This window comes from Oxyura jamaicensis, chromosome 8 (genome assembly GCF_011077185.1).
Source record: "Oxyura jamaicensis isolate SHBP4307 breed ruddy duck chromosome 8, BPBGC_Ojam_1.0, whole genome shotgun sequence".
Taxonomy (NCBI): Eukaryota; Metazoa; Chordata; class Aves; order Anseriformes; family Anatidae; genus Oxyura; species Oxyura jamaicensis.
The window spans coordinates 21,129,213-21,140,130 of record NC_048900.1 but is presented as its reverse complement, the minus strand read 5'-3'; the positions used below and the strand labels follow the sequence as shown (position 1 = coordinate 21,140,130).

General features: G+C 57.6%; 1 protein-coding gene across 4 annotated transcripts in view; it reads right to left on the bottom strand.

Moving 5' to 3' along the window:
* ST3GAL3 (ST3 beta-galactoside alpha-2,3-sialyltransferase 3) overlaps positions 1-2,824 on the bottom strand; it is a 170,386-nt gene extending 167,562 nt beyond the window's left edge. The window contains exon 1 of one of the 4 annotated variants that reach the window (XM_035333846.1): positions 2,707-2,824. The gene's annotated coding sequence lies outside the window, so the exon portion shown is untranslated. The remainder of the gene's footprint in view (positions 1-2,706) is intronic. The other 3 variants (XM_035333844.1, XM_035333845.1, XM_035333847.1) reach the window with 3 other exon arrangements.
* Positions 2,825-10,918: the final 8,094 nt, after the last annotated feature.

The following is a 10,918-nucleotide window of genomic DNA, read 5'->3' as shown; positions in this document are numbered from 1 at the left end:
TCCCTTCCCTTCCCTTCCCTTCCCTTCCCTTCCCTTCCCTTCCCTTCCCAACAAATGGAAAATGTCAGCTAGAAGGGAGCATGGGGAGGGTATGATAAAGAGGTAGGAACAGAGGGGGAAAATATATCCTAAAATAAAAGGTACTGTAATGAATAGCCCCGTGCTTTCAGGGCAGCAATGAAAAGCAGTGATTTCCTGTTTCCAGTCTCCATGATTCACTGCTAGCACAAGGCAAACAGAAAGCCACGTGAAATTAAGGGACTGGGGGTAGGGCTGGTGTCAGCACAGGGGCATTCCCTGCTGTGGGCAAGCCTGGGTGCCAATGCCCGTGGGCAGACACCACTGTGGTGGCACAGGCTGAGCCCTGCTCAGCCCACTGCCCTGGGGAGGGGCAGAGCCCACACAGGGCCCAGGGAGAGCCGGGGGGGGGGGGGGGGGGCGGGCAGCAGCTGCTCCAAGGCACCACAGAGATCCCAGCTTTCCGTTCAGCACAAATGAAGCCGTGCAGCTTGCTGAATGTGCTGCGTCCGTACAGCTGGGCTCACAGATCCATCCCACTTCTCCACTGGGACACGAGGAATGCACATGGCACACTGGCATCCCGCTGAGCCCTTTGGATGCGATTTCCTCAACACAAAATCTGAACAGAGCCATGCCGACACCCAGATATCACTGGCACCAGCAATCCCAGGGGGTGGAGAGGGGCCAAAGCCACTGCAGCCCAACCCAGTCTGTGGATCTGCCCCTCGCTGAGCACACCACCCCCCACCTCCCCAGGGCTGAGACATTCAGACACTGGTCATGCTCACCCAGCCGAGGCGGCTGCCTCCCCTCCAGCTGCGTGGCCACTCCTGCAGGCTCATGTCCTCAAGCAGCCCCACCGCCTCCTGCTCCTCAGCTCGGTGTCACGAGCACTCAGCTCTTGCTTGCCCCCTCTGCACCTCTCCATCCTTCCGGCCAGGTCATGCAAGCTCCCAATCTCTGCACCATATCTGCTCTGGACGTGTTCTGACCTCACCTATAACACCGCAATTTGACCGCTCGTGCACTCAGAGCTCAAACCGCCTGCTCGGCGGGCACAGCAGGTGACCTGAATTTGATGAGGAGCCAGATAAGCAGGGACCTGGTGCGTAGATGCAGATAGCAACAAGGCTGGGGCTTGCCAAGGAGCCTGGGTTGGTCGTTCGGAAACCCTACGCCATGCTATCAGGTGTCAGCGTGCTGGAAGGAGCCCAGCGTGAAGTCAGGCAGCTTACCTGCCTGGAAAAAGCCAGGGAGGCGAGTGCCATGTGTTTATGGAAATCAGGTACCACCACCTGGCAGCTAACAGCCACGAGATGAATTACAGCAACGATTAGTGGAGTGATCTGGTTCGAGTGGCAGGGCTTCAGTCTGAACATGTTCCTACTTAGCTTACACATTTCATTTGCAGGCAGATGTCAAGCTGGATGTTGCTAGGAGAATGACAGCAGGGGAATAATTAAGTCTGATTAAATCCTATCATATTGCCGCGCTGCTTTCTGGAACACTCTGGAGCTTTTCCAGCAAAACTGACCAAATGAAAGGGCAAGAACTGCGGCACATCCTGGGCCACACAAACCCACTTGCAATCGACCCGCTAAGCCCTGGGATGGAGCTCGTGTCTGCCCACCTGTTTGCAGAGCATGCCCCACAGCATCGCTGCCCTGCGGGCTGAAGGAAGGGCTTGGGGAGAGGACTCACCGCAGCTACGTCAGCAGGACCAGGAGCAGGTGGTGCCTGTGGGAGTCCCACACCCAGCTGCCCTGCATCAGCCCCGCCAGCTCCCCGGGCACTCACTTCGGTCTGGGTATAACCCAGTGCCCACATAACATGCACGGGCCAAAGCTCTCCTCCGGTTCAGCCTCTTACATCCTGATAGGGCTGGGCCACATCCTGGAGACCTTCAGCAGAACTTCCTCCTTGCCTTGCTCTGAAAGCAGGCACATCAAAACTGCTCCGCAAACACAGCTTGCGCTTGGTGTCGTCAACCACTGGCACTTCCTCTGCAGCAGCACCTGCTTGCCTTTCCGTCTGGAAAGGTCAAACATCACAAGGTGTGACACGTCCAGGTGAGTAACAGCGATGTGCTCTTTTCTCAGCGGTAAATAAAGTTGGGCTGTAACTGTCCACACTGGTTGCCACACACGCATCTGTCTCCAGGCTCCCTCCACGGCGAGCCTGCTAACCTCATTTGACTCTGCCCTATAGAAATTCTCATTCTAATACTCACACTGTAATCCTTCCCCCCAAATTACATGTCATCGCATCAGCCTTGATACTAATTAATGTAATACATTATTATTAATTAAACGCCACTAAATACCACAGCAAAGATCTCTTTCCAGTAATAGCTAGACAGGGATTACCTCCGCTGATGCACAGGCTCGAGGAATGAGACGTGGGCTGTAACACACTCATATTTTGTCTCGATCACTCCAGCCAAACTTGTTTTTATCTCACACGCTTGTCGTGCATTATTCCTAAACGCGTGCTCTGCGCGCTGGGGAGCACCGCGCTCAGTCTGTGGGCAGCACTTTGCATTTCTGCTGCTCCGGCCACCCTCAGAGCAGCCCCACTAAACAGCACCGGCAGCGGTCCCTCGTGAAGCGAGTTGAAACCAGCCAACCTCTGCTGAAAAACCCTGCCCCCCTCCAGAGGTTTTGAGTAGCCCAGAGCCACACTCACCGCGGTGCAGGCGGCTGGGCAGCGGCAGCCTGCACGCGCACATCGCGGCCACCCCACGCTCCCCACGGTCTTCCTCGGGAGAAGGGACAAAGCGGTGCAGCCGGCACGCCACGCGGCGGTTCCTCGCCTTGCCTTAATCCCAGCGTGCTACGTCTGGCTCGGGCGTATTTTCCGAGAAAGGAGCGAGGCTGGCTGTGACGAGGGGAGCTGGATCTGCCAGCGCTCCTGGGGCTGCGTCAGGCGTCCCTGGGATGAGCAGCCCACACCCCCAGCCTGGCTTCAGCTCACAGATGTACCATCCTCTCCTGCCTTCTGCTGGACTGAAGAGCCTGTCAGAGCCTGGCATTTTCTCTTGGTGACACTGTGCATATGCTGCGAGCAACCCCCCCCCCCCATCCATCTTCATGATGAGCAGAATATATGGAGTTGCTTAATTCTCAGACCGCCAGGCTTTTCCTCCCACCCTCAAGCCAGTTTTTGCATTTCTGATCTACGCAGCCTCTCCAATTTTCCTGACTCCTTTTCAAGATGCAAAAGTCCCACAGAGAGCCTCCCTAATGCTCTAGTTCCGGGATTAAATCTGCCTTTTCCTACTCCCTGTCTGAAAGGAGTGCTTCGCTCCTTGCTGCCGTAGCACCGGACTGAGCCTTCACAGGCGGTCTTCCCAAATCTTCTCCAGCCCCACCACTTGTCACCTGGGCTGCTGGGGACACCTCTCTCCATGCCCCTCCCTCACCTGCTGCCTGCCCCAGCATCCTGAATGCCAGGGGTGACACTTTCCGGGGACGTGCCGAGCTGACCCTGCCAGCTGCAGCAAGGTTGGAGCTCTCTGGGAGCGGACGTCCCAGCTCTCACTAGCCGGCTGTGCGAGGCGATAAGGACAGCAAAAAGCACAGCCGTGCCTGCCAGCTCGCAGGCTGGCCTGGGTGTGAAGTCAGCAAAATATCACGCCGTGCTCTTCACGCCGCGCCCAGCCCACGCGCCGCGCCAGCAGCCGCTCAGGAACCCTCCGACTGCTCAGTGACCGCGCTCCGCTCCACGAAGCAGCCTGGCAAAGTGACGAGCCGGGTGGAGTTTCCGTGTTTAATTCTGCCCCTTCAAGAAGCCAGCTGAGGCTTTCCTTGAATATTCAGCACTCCAAGGGGTTTCTTTCTCCCCAGCAGCCCCGCAGGGAAACAGCCGTGAAGTGAGGCTTTTTCCCAGCCCACGTGGGGCATCTCCGTCGCTTCTCTCGTGCACTGGTGACGATGGAGCCTGGCTCCCTCCACGCCCGTGCTGTCCCCCCCGAGCCCATGGCACAAAGCCAGGCCGCTGTCCTTGGGGCGATGCGCTGCCACTGCCCCACGCACCCGGCACGGACAAGGTGCCTGTTTGCCAGGTAACAGCATGGGGGAGCGAGAAGCAAGGTGGACCCGAATTACCAAGATGATTGCTGAATAAATCTGAAAATCTGAATAAATCTGAATCTCGCAAACCGCTGGAACCGCAATGGCAAGAACCTGGGTGGGACACAGGGGTGGCGGGGGAACCCGCTCCCATAGCCCCAGGTATCTCACAAACAACATTTTGGTGATGTAACTGCAGCTCCTGTAGAAACACACGCGTTAATTTTTAACAAATACTCAGCTGGGGGGAGGCCGGGGTATTTTGAAGAGCTAAAGCGATGAGCAGAGAAACAGCAAATTGCTTTGTATCCAGGCTGTCAATGGGAAGGCAGAAACGGCACCCCGCTGCTCTCGGCACAACACAGACCGTGTCAGAGAAACTGCTCCATGGGCACAAGGAGAGGTCTGGCCGCTAAGAGCACCCATGCAGCACGCTTTGGCTTTTCAATAGGAGTCAACGATGATGTAGGATTTTAATTAAGAAATGTACAATAAAGAATTAATAAGGCTCATGTTAGATTAACTGCGTGCATTAACAGCTAAGCTCTGAGGGCTGTCCACAAGCCAAGATTTAATGGGGAGACATCAACAACCGGGAACACGTCTAGACCCCCAGCGACTGCTTCTTGGTCGGCTGCCATTTCATATTCTTTAAAATCAATTATCGAGATGACAAGAGGCTGGCTTACATTCGCGGCTGATCCAAATACCGACGGTGCTGCTTGCTGCCACGGCGCGAGACGAACGGCCCGACGGAACAACCCCAACCCACGGCACAGTCACAGCCCTGGCTGCAGTGGAAGGTGCCTGGGAACAGGCAGGACGGACTGTACTGCGGGACAGAGCATCTCCCGGAAAGCAGAGGAGGGAGGGAAAAAAACGTTTAAGGAAAAAAGCCAGCAAGTGAGCCATCCCCACGCACAGCTGCTGCTGGCGCTTGCGTCGCAGCGCCTCGGCTAGGCGAGAGGTGAGCCAGAGACGCAGGGAAGGGATTTCCGAGCAGAAGCAGCTCTGGCAAAGCAAATTTTGTGCCAGATTCAGGTCTCAGAACTGCAAAACAGACACAGGAATCTTAAGAAGCAGCACTGTTGCCATGACAAAGTATCTGAGGCCTGGAAATGGGGCAAAAGTAGGGCTGAGAGGAGAATGGGCAACTCAGCTGCATCGCGAGACCATCCCCTGCCATGCAGGCGGCCACAGAGTGATGCTAAGGGCGCACTTCAGCCCAGCAGAGAGGAGAGCAGGGTCCAAAGGTGAGAACTTGAAGGCAGAAAAGCACAAACTTCAAACTAAGTGTGTTTCTTAGCCACGCGGTCACTGAAGGCTCTATCTGTCGCTCAGCAGCTTTAAAGGAGCTCAGACAGCCTTGCAATTTCATTTCAACCGTGTGACATCGGTGGCTAGGGCATGAGGAGCTGCCACACTGTCACGCTTGGCGTTTCGCCCTGGCTCTGTCCCTTTGAGTGGATTCTTGGGCTGCCACCATTTTGAAAAATTGCTCGTCCTGGTGGTTCTGGGGTGTTTTGGGTCAGGCAGCAGCAGAGATGAGTGCTGCCTTCCTCGGGAACGCAGGGCAGATGCTGGCAGGCTCTCGTGCCCCAGTTTGGCACCCCAGCCCACTCCTGCTGCCCCCTTACCTCTGAGACCCAGCACCTCGTGGCCCGGAGCTACTCCTTCTGCCTTCACCTCCCCTTCGCCTTGCAGGGAAGACCTGCACAGGGCTCAGTGCTGGGGGCAAAGACCGTGAGGTCTGGGTGCTGGGCGGGGAAGCTCCTCCTCTCCCATCCAAGCAGCCCCAGCAGCCCGCAGGAGAGGCTCAGCCAGAGGATGGACTTCTTGACCCCCTCGCACACAACTTTTTCTAAAACCAGACAAGGCACAGCCTGGGCTGGCCCCTAGGTGTTACACAGGCAGGCAGCCTGCAGCCGTGCTTGTTTCCAGGCCTTTGCCCAGGGACACCACATTTCCCATCCTGGAGCTCTGCTACTTTTTAAATTAGCTGCACTGGAGCAAAAAAAGCCTCTGTGCAGCCTCAGCAGGCTTGTGTGCTGAAGGAACCACACGGCAGCAGTCCTCTCTCCCCTCTCTGCTACCTGAAGCCCATCTTATCTCCATCTGCTCCCTGGATGCCCGATGAACTGAAGCCTCTTAACCCGAGTCTGCCTGCTGCGGCTGTAACACACCACCCGTCTTCCTGCACCACGCCGAGCGCCTTTGGTGCTCCTCCTGGTCTCTCCCAGGCACACACAAATGGCCTGGTGCCAATAAACACGGCGTAAGCCCAGCGGTTCACAGAACCCACTTTGGATTTACAAACCTCTCCAATTTGCATAGTTCTGATCTCTTCCCTGCACCTTGAGGACACGGCTGCGAGCCAGCGTCAGTCCCGGAGAGCTGCGTCCTGCAGCAGCCAGGCTGTGCCCGTTGGGAGCTTCGCAGCGATGTCAGTGGCCATGATTTCAGACAGACGCGATGCCCGCGTGCCATCTTGGTCATGCTGTGCCCAACAGATGCGTGGGGACAGGCACACTTTGGACATTTCACATCATCACTGACGGCCACGTTCCTTGCATTGTTTGGTCCCAGCGCTCCCACGTCCCGCAGCGCTGCACGACAGCCAGGGCCGCATCCTGCAGTGCAGGGGCAGGGCAAGCACAGGGGGTGCTGGTCCGCAGCACACTGCAGGACGCAGCCCAAGCTTTCGTACTCTGCTGCAGGGCACGAGAAGCTCTCTGGGAGATTCAGCGTTCGGGCAGCCTGCACGTTCCTGCAGCCACTTTGCATGACGAGCAGTTAGCACGGTGGCCCACAGCTCTGGGCACCGCGTGTGTTGGCAGGACACGGGCTGGTGGCAGGGGACACTGACGGAGTGCCCTGAGCAGCAGGTGTGCAGAACTGGCACCCACAGGGGACTTGGACCTGGTCCCAGCAGCTCCCGCTCGTCCCCTGGCGCTGCAGCTCGGATGTGACCGCAGCCACCAAAGCCACCACAGGAGCACGGGGGGGCAGAGCCCAGCATCTCCCGCCTGTTCCCCTCGAGCCTTGGCACTGCCAGCACCCAGGCTGTGGCTTGGCACCATCACATCCCAGCAGCGAGGTGTCACTGCCTGTCCACAGAGCGATGCAGCCAGCCCCTGCTTCATGCTGAGCTGGGGGACGGGGGGCAGGCTCCTTTCCCAGGACCTCCTGTCGTCCAGCACCTTATCCCAGGGAGCAGCAGCAGCTCACTCATGTCTTAGCCAGGGGACTTTCCAAGGCTCCGAGCTGTCAGCCTGTGCCCTCAGGAACATGGTCACTCTTTCATCCCACAGCATTATTTCCGTTCAGGTGTCTCCATCCTTCTCCACAAGCTGGGAAACACCCTCAAGCTTAAGAGCTGGTGAAACCTGGGTGGGTTCACAATCTGAATTTCACAAGAACAGTAAAACTGCAAGTCCAGAGGGAGAAGGAACACCTCAGCATGTATTCAATACCATCTTCACAGCCCACTGACTCACATATTGCTTGCCTAAGGCCATCCCTGCCTTGTAAACTGCACTCAGACCAGAAGGAAGAGTCATCCACAGATCGATGCGCCTATATATGATGATACTTGTATGTCTTTGTATGCACCCTAGATCGTCCTCCTGGCTCCCAGCTATACGTGCTCGCGGTGTGGGCACAACCAGCCCCAGCATTGCTGCCAGCAGCCCCGTGGCCAGGGCAGGCTGTGCTGCCTCTCCCAGCCAGGGGCCGTGGCCACAGCCCCTGAGCATCCCCGCCGGCTGCCCACACTGCCCATCAGCTGTGCACTGAGGCAGGGCTGGGAAGGGCACCTCGCTGTCTGGGTGCGGAGCCAGCCATCTCTTGCTCATCAGCACAGGCAGTCCTACAAATATCCTGGGAGTGAGTGGGCTGACGGCAGCTGTGCTACGGGCTCCGTTAGGCTGACGGGAGCGGCTGTTCCCAGAGGAGTAGCTCCCCGCCTGGGGCAGCGCCAGCTCCCCACCGCACGCCTGGGCACAGGCGATGGGGACCCCATGTCACTGCCATCTCGGAAATCCATGCGGCTGAGGAGGGGTGTGAAGCATCCTGGCTGCGCACAGCATTGCTGCCTCCATGCCAGGCAGGGCACGTGGGCAGCGAGGCCAGGATCATGGCTGGGACGGGGTAGCAGGATGCAGGAGGGACGCACTGGCTCTCGCAGGACCAGCTCTCACCCCTGAGCAAAAGCAGCAGCCCAGTGCCCAACAGACCCACAGTGGACCCCAGGACATCACAAGCACAGTGACCCCAGCCCCGCAGTGCCACCCCCAGCCGCCCACATGCCGCCCACCCTGTGCCGTGCTCCTGCCGCAGCCCAGGCCATCGCACCCCAGCACAGCCAAACCCCCCTGGCCACCCACGGGCTGGTGGCCCTGGGGACAAGGCCCTGGTGGCTGGGCCACATCTCCCAGGGGGACATGATCCGCGCATGGGGCAGTCACAGCCTGCACGGAGCCATCCCCAGGGAGCTGATGTGGTGCCAGCGGCCTGAAGGACCTCACCTGCTTCTCCTAGGGCTCCGGGGCAGGTTGTGCTCGGAGAGGGGCGAGCCTGAAACACCTCTGAGGCGCTGGGCAGGGCCCAGCTGCAGCCAGACATGTTTGCTAGGGAGGCCAAGTCTCCCCCCAGGTACCAAGCACCTCCCCAGAACGCCGCACAAGGGCTCCTCTGTCCAGAAAGAAGGAAGGAGCTGGGTGTCTCAGCCCGCCTGGAGAGGGGAGGGGAACTGCTGGGGGAGGCGAGGACAGCCCAGCCCTGAGGGGAAGCCCCTACACGGCCCTGCTCCTCTTCCTGGGAACCATCTGTGCAGCCCCAGCACTGCCAGCGCAGGGCTGGAGGCCGATGGTGCATGGGGTTTGTGTGGCTGTGCCAGGAGTGAGCCAGGCCCCCCACAAAATGGCAGAGGCCAGGGGAGGCGGCCCAAGGCCTGGTGTGGGGGCAGCACAGGAGCCTGGCTTCTGGGGAAGGCTCCCACACAAGGAGAGGCCAGGCCAGAACAGGCAGGCGGTGGGGTAGGAGAGACCCCACTGCTCTGGGTACAGCTTGTCTGGAAAAGCCCCGGGCTAAGCTGCAGCAGGCGAGGGGAGCAGCACTGCCTGGGGCTGGCCCATCAGGTGCTGACGTGCCTGGCCCGCAGCCATGCAGCTCCATGAATGTCGCCTTTCTTCTCCCTGCTGCACAGCCCTTGGCAGCCCCTCAGCCTCTCCGGCTGGGGATGGAGAAGAGCCAAGGTCTGTTTTCTGTCCCTTTCCCCTTGCCAGGCCCTTCACAGTGCTGAGGGCCCAAGCTGGGGTCTCCCCTGCTGCCAGGATGAGCACAGCAGCCCCCTGCTCCACCAGGGATCTAAGCAGGACGCGCTGTGTTACTGCGCTGCATGCAAGGCAGAACTAAGAGCACCAAGTCCCCTGCCAGTCCTCACAGGCAGCAGCTGTTAAATGGTGTTTGGAAATACCCACCCAGCTGGAAATGAGAAAGCCAGCAAGAACTCACCCCAGCCCCTTCTCTGGCTGCTGACATAGCTGCTTCCTTTGTCCTTCCTTCGTCCCCAGGCTTATGCTGGGCCTGGACAAGCAAACCTCACATCCCTGCTGCTATACTGAGCAGCCACACTGCTAAGCCTTGGGGTGTAGGTGCTCCTCGTCTCCCATGTCCCTGAGCCCAGCTGAACGGCCCGGTCTCTCCAGCAGCACCAGCCAGGCAGTGCCACAGCCCACCCCCCATCTTCTGCAGAGCTGGCTGCAAATTAACAGCCCCTCCGCATGCAACCTGCAGGCAGCGCCTGAGCCAAAGGCACCAGATGCTTTGTTCCTCATCCTCACTCCCCAGTTTTTTTTTTTTTTTTTTTTAAATTATTTGTGTGTGTGTAACTGCTCTTGGGTATTAGTAATTAAGTTTTAGTTAAACCCAGCCAAAATGAATGGAAAAGGGGCAGGGATATTGTATTCAAGAGCAGCAGCAGCATTTTTTGTACCAAGTGAAAATGACAGTCCTGGCAGCTGAACCAGCTTCCGCTCACACTCATAACCACCGATCCCCACATCTCAGGCTTTGCTAGAGGTCCACGTGTACCTAACTCAGAGACTGTGGTCCTGATTTACAACAGGTCTGGAAAGAGCTTGCTTTGTCTAATGTGTACTTGTGTATAACACACAACAATGGAGCCAGAGGTGCTGTTTGGACATGAGACTGCCTGGCAGAAATTATCTAGCTGCAAAGACAGGTTTCTCATCCTGTATACTGAGGACTTCAGCAGGGGTGTGAAGACATCCAAGGACATGAGCCATCTGCCTTGCCTAGTCAGCAAGGAGGCAGCTCCTCCCTCAGCCAGCTGCAAGTCATCTTTTTCCACAGATGAATTACTGAGACGCTGGATGATCCTGCAGTGTGAGGGGTATGCAGGACAGTGACTCTCTACCAGCAGCTCAGGTGGAAGAGCCCAGACAGCACGCCTGTTTCATTTCTCACTTGCATTGTGTGCTGAAGGTGGTCAGAGCTATGCAGAAGTGATAACTTTTCTTAAAAACAGAATTGCAGACTAAAGAGACCTCTTTTCAGGGTTTCCTACCCCCTCATTTTTGTCTACACACATTCTGTACCATTTTAATCCTTCTCTAGTACCTTCCCACACATTTCCTTCCTTCTCTAGGTGCTGTCAGTTTTGACTTCAGCAGTCACATTACTCATGCTGCAGCAAGGAGGCTGTGGCAATATTCCTGCACAGATCGGCCTCAACGATAGCAATTGGGTGAATGTTTCCCATTCCTCTGCAGACCAGGCTGGTGTGGTCAAAGGAAACCTCCTGA